This window comes from Grammomys surdaster, unplaced genomic scaffold, assembly GCF_004785775.1.
Source record: "Grammomys surdaster isolate TR1022 unplaced genomic scaffold, NIH_TR_1.0 198, whole genome shotgun sequence".
Classification (NCBI taxonomy): Eukaryota; Metazoa; Chordata; class Mammalia; order Rodentia; family Muridae; genus Grammomys; species Grammomys surdaster.
The window spans coordinates 2,750,021-2,759,760 of record NW_021604643.1 but is presented as its reverse complement, the minus strand read 5'-3'; the positions used below and the strand labels follow the sequence as shown (position 1 = coordinate 2,759,760).

The window sequence follows — 9,740 nt, the reverse complement described above, 5'->3', positions numbered from 1 at the left end:
TTCTTTCTTTCTTTCTTTCTTTCTTTCTTTCTTTCTTTCTTTCTTTCTGTTTTTCTTTCTTTCTTTCAAAAACATGTCACTCATAATTTGTTCTAAAGTGACAGTGATAATTTTTAGGGTACATTTCCATTCATAGTAAAAGTTGGCAAGCTTTTCCTATAGAGGTTCAATACTAAATATTTCAGGCTTTGTGGGTACATGCCTGATATCGCTCTGCATTCTGCTCTTGCAATAGTATACCTAAAGCATACCGGAAGAACACAGTGGTGTTGAAGTACATTGTCATTAAATAGATGGCATTTGACCCATGTGCCTCTTCCCTCTACTATGAACATGTTCTTAAGTATTGTGGCATCAGGCTTTTAGGTTTTGTCTGTTTTTTTCATTTGTCTTTTTGAGAAAGCATCTCACTGTGTAGCTCTGGCTGGCCTGAAACTTGCCATGGGCAGCCTTGACCTTGGAACAGCCTATGCTACCTAAATGCTGGGACTGCCTGTATACACCACTGCAGCTGGCTAGATCTACATGGATTTTAAAAAACACAAGATGGTGGAGGAACACTACTAGGTGAATCAAAGAAAAAAAATCATGCCCTACTCTTATCTCTGGCACAGACTACAGAATTAGTTTCTTGAGGTATGGACACCCTGCCAGCTCTAAACTTCAAAATCACAAAATTCCAGAAAAGCTCTAACATTTAACCATGACCTTCTCTTCAACCATGAGTTTAACACAGCATTTGTAATCTTGTGGCAGAGCTATTATAAAAGGATATTTTAAAAAACAGGTTATTATGGCACAAAGAAGAAAAGGAGGGGGACATCTCAAATGCAGGATTAGCCCTGGTGTCATTCTTGCTGAGGAATGCTCCTTTGACAGCTAATTTTGTCACAATATTTTGAAATTTCCTATCTAGCCATTTATCTTTGTTTTCACAAAGTCAAAATTGGAGTAGGGACATTATGTAGCTCGGGGCTATAATCCCTTATCTGCCCACACAATGATTCAAAATCTTTCTCTCTCCTACTTGACTGAAGAATTGAGAAGGGACACAAAGGTGCCTTTCTCAATCAAAATGGAGAAGTCAGAATGGACATATGTATACATCACCTATTTACATGAAATAGTTCACTTCTTGGTTCTAAACCATCTTTCTAAGGAATGAAGTCCTCTATGTTATTCATTCAATAAATATTAAGTGGCAGATGCTACTCTGGGAACATGAAGAGGAGTGAGATGGATGTGGAGTTTTGAAAGACATTTTTGTCAGAGAAATTTACCAAGTATTTCTTTATTCTTAGACTCATAAATATGATTATCTCTACATAAGATGCCCAACACAGGCACATTTATGGCAAGTTTGACTGTTCAACTTGTATTTGCAACCTAAATCTAAAATTGCTGTTTATGTATCCCATTCCAACAAGGTTAAGCAGGTTCGTATCTAAATGATAGTCCAAAGAAGGCTTCAGATCTGTTTAAGTAAAACTTCTTTCAAAAGTAGAACCTTCATCAATTCCAAAGGTCCAAGGTTTATGTGCAAATATCAAAGAGTGTCATATACCTGCCTGTCACTAAGACATTACTAAAAATTAGGAGTCATAACTGGGGTGAGGCAGATAGTGTTGCCCCTTGTAATACATGCTTGGTTTCCCCCTATATGTACCCAAGTATTGTGGGAGAGAGAAAACTAAATGGTGGTCATTTTCCTAGATGAACTGAGGTACTAAAATAGAACAAAATACCTTAAAAAACAGCATCTCTTCTGGAAATTTACAAAACAAAAATATCTGTTGCTAGCTTAGATGGTGACTCAGCAGCTTGACATCCATGTTTGACTGTAAGTCAGTCTGCCTGACCACTGGGCTGCTATATTCAAAGAGGCCCATTGGAGTATGTGTGTGCATGTAGCATCAGATACCATGTAATTTGCCTTGATGCTTTATGGGCATGAGTCTTTGGCTAGAGAACAAGAAAAGCACCTCTTGCATCACAAATTTTCTATGACTGAAAAGCCCATACTAAACTATTATCAGCCCATCCATCCATCCATCCATCCATTCATCCATCCACCCATCCATCTGTCTATCCCCCAACATCTATCCTTAAGTTCTATTAGGAGAAATAAGAGGTATTACATTATATACATTTTTATCTCTTGCCATGAAGCTTACTGCAAACGGAAAACACTTATTTTCATTCAACTCTACACAATCTGTGAGAGAGTAACACCCTTTTTCTCTCTACATGTTTCATTTCAGTCGCATTACAAAGTGCAATCAATTCAGGACACCTCCACCCTCACTCAGACCTGCTTTCCCTCTGCAGGCTCAGTGGACACTGGACTTTCACTTCCTAGGACCTCCATCTTCTGCTCCTACTTGACAAGCAAAAACACATTAACTGATGATTATACAATGTCTACCCCACAAGCACAGCTAAATTTGTGTCTTAATTTCAAAATCTACCAACTTATTGGATCTATTCATGGGGTAGTTTATCACCAACAGGAGTCAAAAGTTTTTACAAAGGGAAAATATATTATAAGTCAAGCTTAAATGCAAATGGGAAACAAATGATAGTATCAGTTTTAAAATGTATCCCATGGTGAAGAGGATATAAGTTCTTTAGGTAATAAAATAGAGTGGTGTTAATGACTAAAACAGATACATCAATGGATAAAACAGAAAGGGAAGAAACTGACCTCCAATCCATAGTAAGACCGCACAAACTAAAGATCCTATGCTAATCACAGGAGAAAAGGAGACCACTCAGCAAATGAGTGCGTGTGAACAGCAATTAAAAAAATAATGTTGAAGCTTCATCTAATATCAGGACTAATTGTAAATGAATTAGCTGTCTAAATGTAAAAGATAAAAAAGTTAAGTACAGAAACTAAATATTTCTAAATCAGTCAGCTTTGCCTTATATGTAGCCTATGTCAAGTAATTCATTATGATGACACAGTGACATATGACAATAAAAGACACCTAAGACTAAACTGTGAAGTCAACCTTCCAGATATGATGTAAAGATTGGTAAGATACTGTTAGTACCTTAAGTATAGCTAAAGGTCATGCTCATATAATGCTTGAGTGGATGCAGCTTTGTACAGCTCTATGAATGATTAACTGTGCAGTATCTACAGAAATCACAATGAGAAATTTTACTGTGTATTTATACACATAAATATGCAAAGTTGTGTACTAAAATAGCAAATGAAAACTGTATATACAAGTGGAGATACAGTAAAATCTATACATACAGTAACACATATAATAGAGGTTGTGAGTAGTTTGTTACATTTGCCATTGGACACATGGTAAGATCTCTGGGTACAATGTACTGAGAGAGAGGAACATGCCTCCTGGTCCAATTCTTCCTAGTTCTGGAACACTAGCCTCATATCTCTAGTCTCTATTTTACAAGGAACAAAATTTTTCTTTAAAGGGACAGAAAATGGAGGTTGATGTCCCAGCTGGAAGCAACTTTTAGTCATTCCATAAAGATGCAAAAGGAGCATTTAGAGAGACTGCCAATAAGCACTCACATAGTGATTTCCCTGATTCAAAGAGTTTCCAGAGAATAACTAGGATTCTGTGCTTTGTGCCATTTTTGGTTCACACTAGGGAAATAAAGGGAGAGCATAAAAGTGTGTGTTCTCTGTCCTCCCTTTTCCCTTCTCTGACTTTGAAAACAATATGCATAGAGGTGGCTTGATTAGAAGAAAAAGTGTGTGTGTGTGTGGTGTGTGTGTGTGTGTGGTGTGTGTGTGTGTGTATGCGTGCTCTCGAGTGCTCACACGTGCAAATAAGTACCTACATACATGTGTTTCCTATGACAAAGATTGCCTCGGTACCAACACAGCTCCCAAGCCCAAATATCTCAAAAATATTCTGAAACTCTGGTCACAACATGGTAATTACATCGATATACTAGTGTACACTTTTAATCCCAGCAGTTAAGATGCAGAAGCAGTTTGATCTCTGTGAGTTTGAAGTCAGCCTGGTCTACAAAGACAGTTCCAGGTCAAGAAGGAATACAGAGCGAGGCCCTGTCTATGAATGAATGAATGAATGAATGAATGAATGAATGGAAGGAAGGAAGAGAAAGAAAAGAAAAGAAAATGAAAGACACTAGAATTATCAAGTGAAAAAGAAGTGAAAAAGAAACTTTGTAAAAGAATGTATTCAGAAAAAAGGGTATTCCATTCTTCGATATTTTTCCCTTCGAGTAAATTATGTGAGTTATTAAATACTGAAACAATGTTGTCATTCTTTTTAAAGAAAATAAAAAAATTGGCTTACAGTTCATGTGTTTCAGAGAGCAACTTGTAGGCAAATAAAGTGTTGCGGCATATTAAATGGAGAATTTTCACTTGATCTGCTTGGAATGGGCATTTTAAAATTATTCAATAACTGCAAATACTGAAGGCTTATATAAAAAATATATCTGGTCAGGAATACATGGGATATTTTAAAGACCATTTAGAAGGAAGTTGTGAAATAAATATTTCATATAGGACTGGAGGGATGGTCTAGGGGTTAAGAATACTGCCTGATCCTTCAGAGGACCCAGGGTCGATTTCCAATACTCACATGGTGGCTCAGACCCATCTGACCACAGGGGATCTGATACACTCTTTAGCCTCTGTGGGTACTAGTCACTCACATGGTACTCAGATAAACATGCAGGCAAAACATGCATACACATAAAATGAAAATAAATACATATTGAATATATGCTTGAAATAGTGCAATAGAGACAATATAGGCCACACTTTAAAAAGCTGAGTCTACCATAAAACTATATATTTAGCTGGCCTTCTCTGAGAGCCAAGGTTTTAGAAATGTATGATTCAATTCAGTTTTGCTCCACTGGGTTTAATAGAAAAATTCCTAGCATTATTGTTAGGAATTCAGTTCACATGTCCGCACCCTTAGCCTACTCCACTGTTACTTAGACTCTTCTCCACATCTAATTTATTTTCCCCTTCCTCTCTTCTGCTTAGGGAGGAAAGAGGAAAAACAACTGGTTACATCAGATGGAAGCAAGAGGATGTCCGCCCCATTTTCAAAGCCTTTCCTTTGTCCACTGTTCCTCGGATGTACCCGCTTGTGCACCTACTGTGTGGCAGATACTAAGATACTGCATTAGATGGGACATGACATCAGCAAACAAAACAAAACAAAACAAATTCTATTCTCGGACAGTTTTCGTTCTAGTGGAGATCAGACAGTGTGGTTAAATAAATAGATTATAGTATTGATTTTAAACCACTGTATGGTGCAAAGGGAAATAATGTGAGGAAGTAATGGGTGTTTATGGTAGAGGACTATTTTAGGAAGGCAGGCAGCGAAAGACTCCTGGGGAGACCAGATACTTCAGTAGAATATTAAATAGCAAGGAAGTGGCTGTACAAAGAACTCAAGGAAAAGTTAATAGGCTATGTGACAAGGTAATGCAAAAACACCAGAATGCTGTCCATTTGTGTGTATTTTTGTCCGGAACTCATCCATACAACATAGATCCCTGAATAATTCCATCCAACCTCCATTAAGACATACTAATATTGTATTTGACCGCTTACCGATAAACAACAAAGGGGAAGGCAACATACATCATCATAAAAGCACATTTCCATACAGCTGGTTGGCCAGTTCAAAACTCCAAACTGGAAAACGTCTAGAAGAGGAGTGTAAGTTCAAGGTAAACATGTCCCCAGGATGGCATTTTCTTGTATAATAGGGACAAATTGTCACAACAGGAATTAAGCAAGGCTCTCTCTGTGGTTGAGGGCAAGGAGTCATCTTACAAATCTAGGGGTGCTCCTAAAAAAGGAGGTTTTGATGCATCTTTTATCCTCTCAAACTTGCAGTGGAAATCACAGGTTCTATGTCGTTTGGCCAGTGTAGTGGCTGTAAGATAATGCCTAGATATGAAACACTCCCCCATGAGGCCTAGATGCAATGCAGCACAGCGGATGTGGATATTGTACTAGAACAAGGAGACAGAATTACCACTGCTGCAACTCCATGACATCCACAGAGAGTCTACATCTAAGCATCCAGTGTGTGTAGTGTGCATTCTTTATGTGAGGCCAGCAACAGGATACCTTCTGCAATCAGTGGTGCTGAACTGAACTAATGCATGCCAGACATGGGCAATGCAGAACAAAATGAGAGGAGATGAGGGGGGCATTATCCTAGTGCTTGGTGGGGTGCCACAACCACTAGTGTGGCTACTTTGGAAGAGAAACACACACACACACACAGACACACACACACACACGTTCTTACAATCTATACTTGGATTTGCCAATCGGTATTATTGTCATGAGGGTGCGACACCAAAGTGCTACCCAAACTCAGGTTCCTATAGTACTTAATAGCTTGCATTTTAATTGCATCATTTCTTTGCTGCTTTTAGAGAAAGAAACTGTATGTTAATATCATAGTGCTAAAGGTAATGGTTGGCAATGGGTTCTCAAATACAAATGTGTACTGACAGATTGTTTTTTACCTTGAATTATTTCATTTTCTTGGTACATATGTCTAAACCTTTTCTAGTTAGTGAAAACAAAACAGCAGTAAAGTTTTAACAGAAAGGATGCAAAAAGTGAGCCAGATGTCTAGGCTTAATCCTACTACATAGCAACAGATTATTTTGTATTCTAATTAGATAGTAGCACATGGATGATCACATGGAAAACAATTAACAGCATGCAAAAATATTAATGAGGGATACATTCCATTACTGGCCCCTGATTCATTAAAACCGACTCCTCCATAGTTATTTAACATCTGCAATGAAGCCACTTCCTTCACCTAACCAGTCTGCATTTCAAAGGCCATAAAGACCAGCAGTACAAATAAATACAGAAAACCAAGGAGTGTTTAGAAATGGAGAACCACTCTTTGACCACAGACACAAGACCCTGAACAAAGGCTGAACAGAGACAGTGAATCTGATAGCTCGCTAGTCTCACAGACTAATAAAAGATATTGCCCACATATTAATGTTCCTTGATGAGCCCATAGCCAAAGCTCACAGCAAATAAAATGTGCATTTAAAAGAAAGTATGGAAGGAAATAATGAGCAAGAAAATGATCAGAATCCTAGTGTTAAAAATCAAACAAGAAGAGGCATTAAACTGATGGAAAATAAATCAGTGAATATTTCTTTAGCACCTAAACAGTGAATACTTTAAACACTGAAATTTTAATATTCTAACATCAAATATTAATGTTTAATTAAATATACTTATATTTAATTAAATACTAATATCACAACTATAAAATTTTAATAAAATATTAAATTTCAAGTACCTAAATAAAGATAGCCTATGTGGACCACTAGCAATAAGACCAGTAAGTAATAATTTTTTTTGATTTGCAAGGAAGATCATACTTATGATATTATGTGATATATATATATGTTTATATGTACATATCAACATATATACATATATATATGTTGATATGTACATATAAACATATATATATAAACTTTCTGGGAACAATCATCTCAAAAGACTTAAGGTTAACTTTCCCTTTGAGGTTAACACTCTTTAATCTTCCTGACAATTTTTTTTTGTCTCAAGTATATACTTTCTTTGGTACAAATTTGTCTTGTAGTAAACATTGCTATATTTACTAGTTTCTGTTGCTATGATAAATACCAGGTCCAAGAACAAGGATGAAAAGGCTTATTACAGAAACTCAAGCCAGGAACCTAGAGGCAGAAACTGAGGCAGAGAGCCCAGAAGAACACTGCTTACTGACGTGCATATAGGCTCAAGGCTCTTCCAGCCCAGAGCCTTCTGATCAAGGATATCATCTCCCACAGTGGACTAAGTCTTCCTAGCCTTCCTATATTGTCAACGAACTGTCAAGAAAGTGTCCCACAGACTGGCCCCATAAGCCAATCCGATAAAAGTAATTTCTCAACCCAGGTTCCTATTTCCCAGAGAAGTCAAGGTAACAACCAAGACTCCTAGTCATGCCAAGTTTTCTAGTAGACAAAAAGAAAAAAAAAATTAAAGTGTATCTGGACCCACACACACCCATTTTCCCCCTCCGCCCCCCCCCTCTCTCTCTCTCTCTGTGTGTGTGTGTGTGTGTGTGTGTTGTGGGGGATGTATATCAAGCTTTAGGACTCACATTCTAAGATCACAATAAAATATACAAAAAAGAGAAGAAGTTGGTGATATGAACTCATTAAATACTTGTTGAATAGCAAAACTAGATCTGTAGCTCTTTCTTGTTTAGATTAAATTTTATAGTCTTCTATTTTAAACTAGGAAAATTAGTTAAATCAGTAAGGAGAAACTTAAGCACAATTTTGACTGTTTAAGTGTTAAAAGAAAATGGGATTCCAAAGACCCTAAAACCAGTCTTACTATCTGAAATGCCACCTAGGGTTGAATTCATTTTGATTAAGTAAAATCCCTTAATACAGGAACTGAATTAGAATAGTGCAGGCTTCCCTCCATCAATGCTTCAGGATCAAGATTACCACACATTAAAAAAAAAAAATACAGTGGTATGACTTCACTCCCCAGGTGTTTGTCTTTAAAAAACCATCCTTTAAGAAATCTGAAGGGCAAGGCGATGCAGTTAATAAAGTCCACTCAAAACCTAAAGCAAGTATGGGCCATCTCATTCTGTCTTTACTACGGTGTAAGTTTTAGATAGCAACAAGAATGACATCTTCTCCTCCAAGGAAAGCTTTAATTTAGCTCAATGGACTTTGGTTCCTTTTGGCCAGCACTGCAGCTTTGTGCATAAATCATTCCAGATATTCTCAAATGTGTATTTGAAAAACTGGACACTCTCAAGTTCTATGCCAACCAAATGAATACAAAGAAGAGCCTTATGTTGCACTGAGAAAAGGAATTATTCAATTCAACTGAGATTAATATAAAGCGAGACAAATGTTGGCAAAGGAATGGGCGGTTATTCTCCTGATTTCTCAAAGTAAAGAGCATGGGGTGACCTGTTAAATGTGGGAAAGTATGTCTGCATCTTCTCCATGTAACATACCATTTAATCCACACAGGCAATGGTGAGGAAGGTTCTGTTCATACAGAAAGAGACACATTTCCCTTGCATATATCATCCAGTTCTCCTGGTTATTTACATATGAATGACATCGGCTCTTGTTTCTGACTCCCATGGACCCTACTGCAGTGATTTTGTTCATGGTGGAATCATCAGTGAGGAAGGATGGTTTAAGTTCAGAATTGAGGCTAGAAGTTTTACTTGTATCTGCTTTGCTCTTTTTCTTTTCTTTTTTAATTTTTTTTTAATGAGGCACTGTAACTAGCCCAGTGGCTTTCTTTGCTTAATCTTCATCAGGATTGGAAATCTCCAAAATTAAACTAACCAATGCCCTGCTGACAACCACCTGTTCCATAAATCAAATACTGTTGGGAATAAAACAATGCTACTTTTTCTTGTAAAATATTAAACACACAACTTTTAAGCAGAATGTGTACCATGTTCCTCAAAGGTCAAAGAGTTCAAAGTCAATCAATGAGTAAATATTGTGACATCACTGGAGGTAGACATACTGAACAAAGCTTTCTATGTGTGACATCCCATCATCAGATGAGAGACATAAGGGTTGCTAAAAATCTCTGATGAGGATATCATTTCTCTCTCCCTCCCTCCCTCCCTCCCCCCCTCCCCCCCCTCCCTCCCTCCCTTCCCCCCCTCTCTCACGGGCAGGGGGGGGGG

The 9,740-nt window shown here is 37.5% G+C and overlaps 1 protein-coding gene across 1 annotated transcript in view; it reads right to left on the bottom strand.

The window, feature by feature from the left end:
• The window catches only part of Pcsk5 (proprotein convertase subtilisin/kexin type 5), a 409,108-nt gene that overhangs the window by 326,539 nt on the left and 72,829 nt on the right, over positions 1–9,740 (bottom strand). The gene's annotated exons all lie outside the window — the stretch shown is intronic.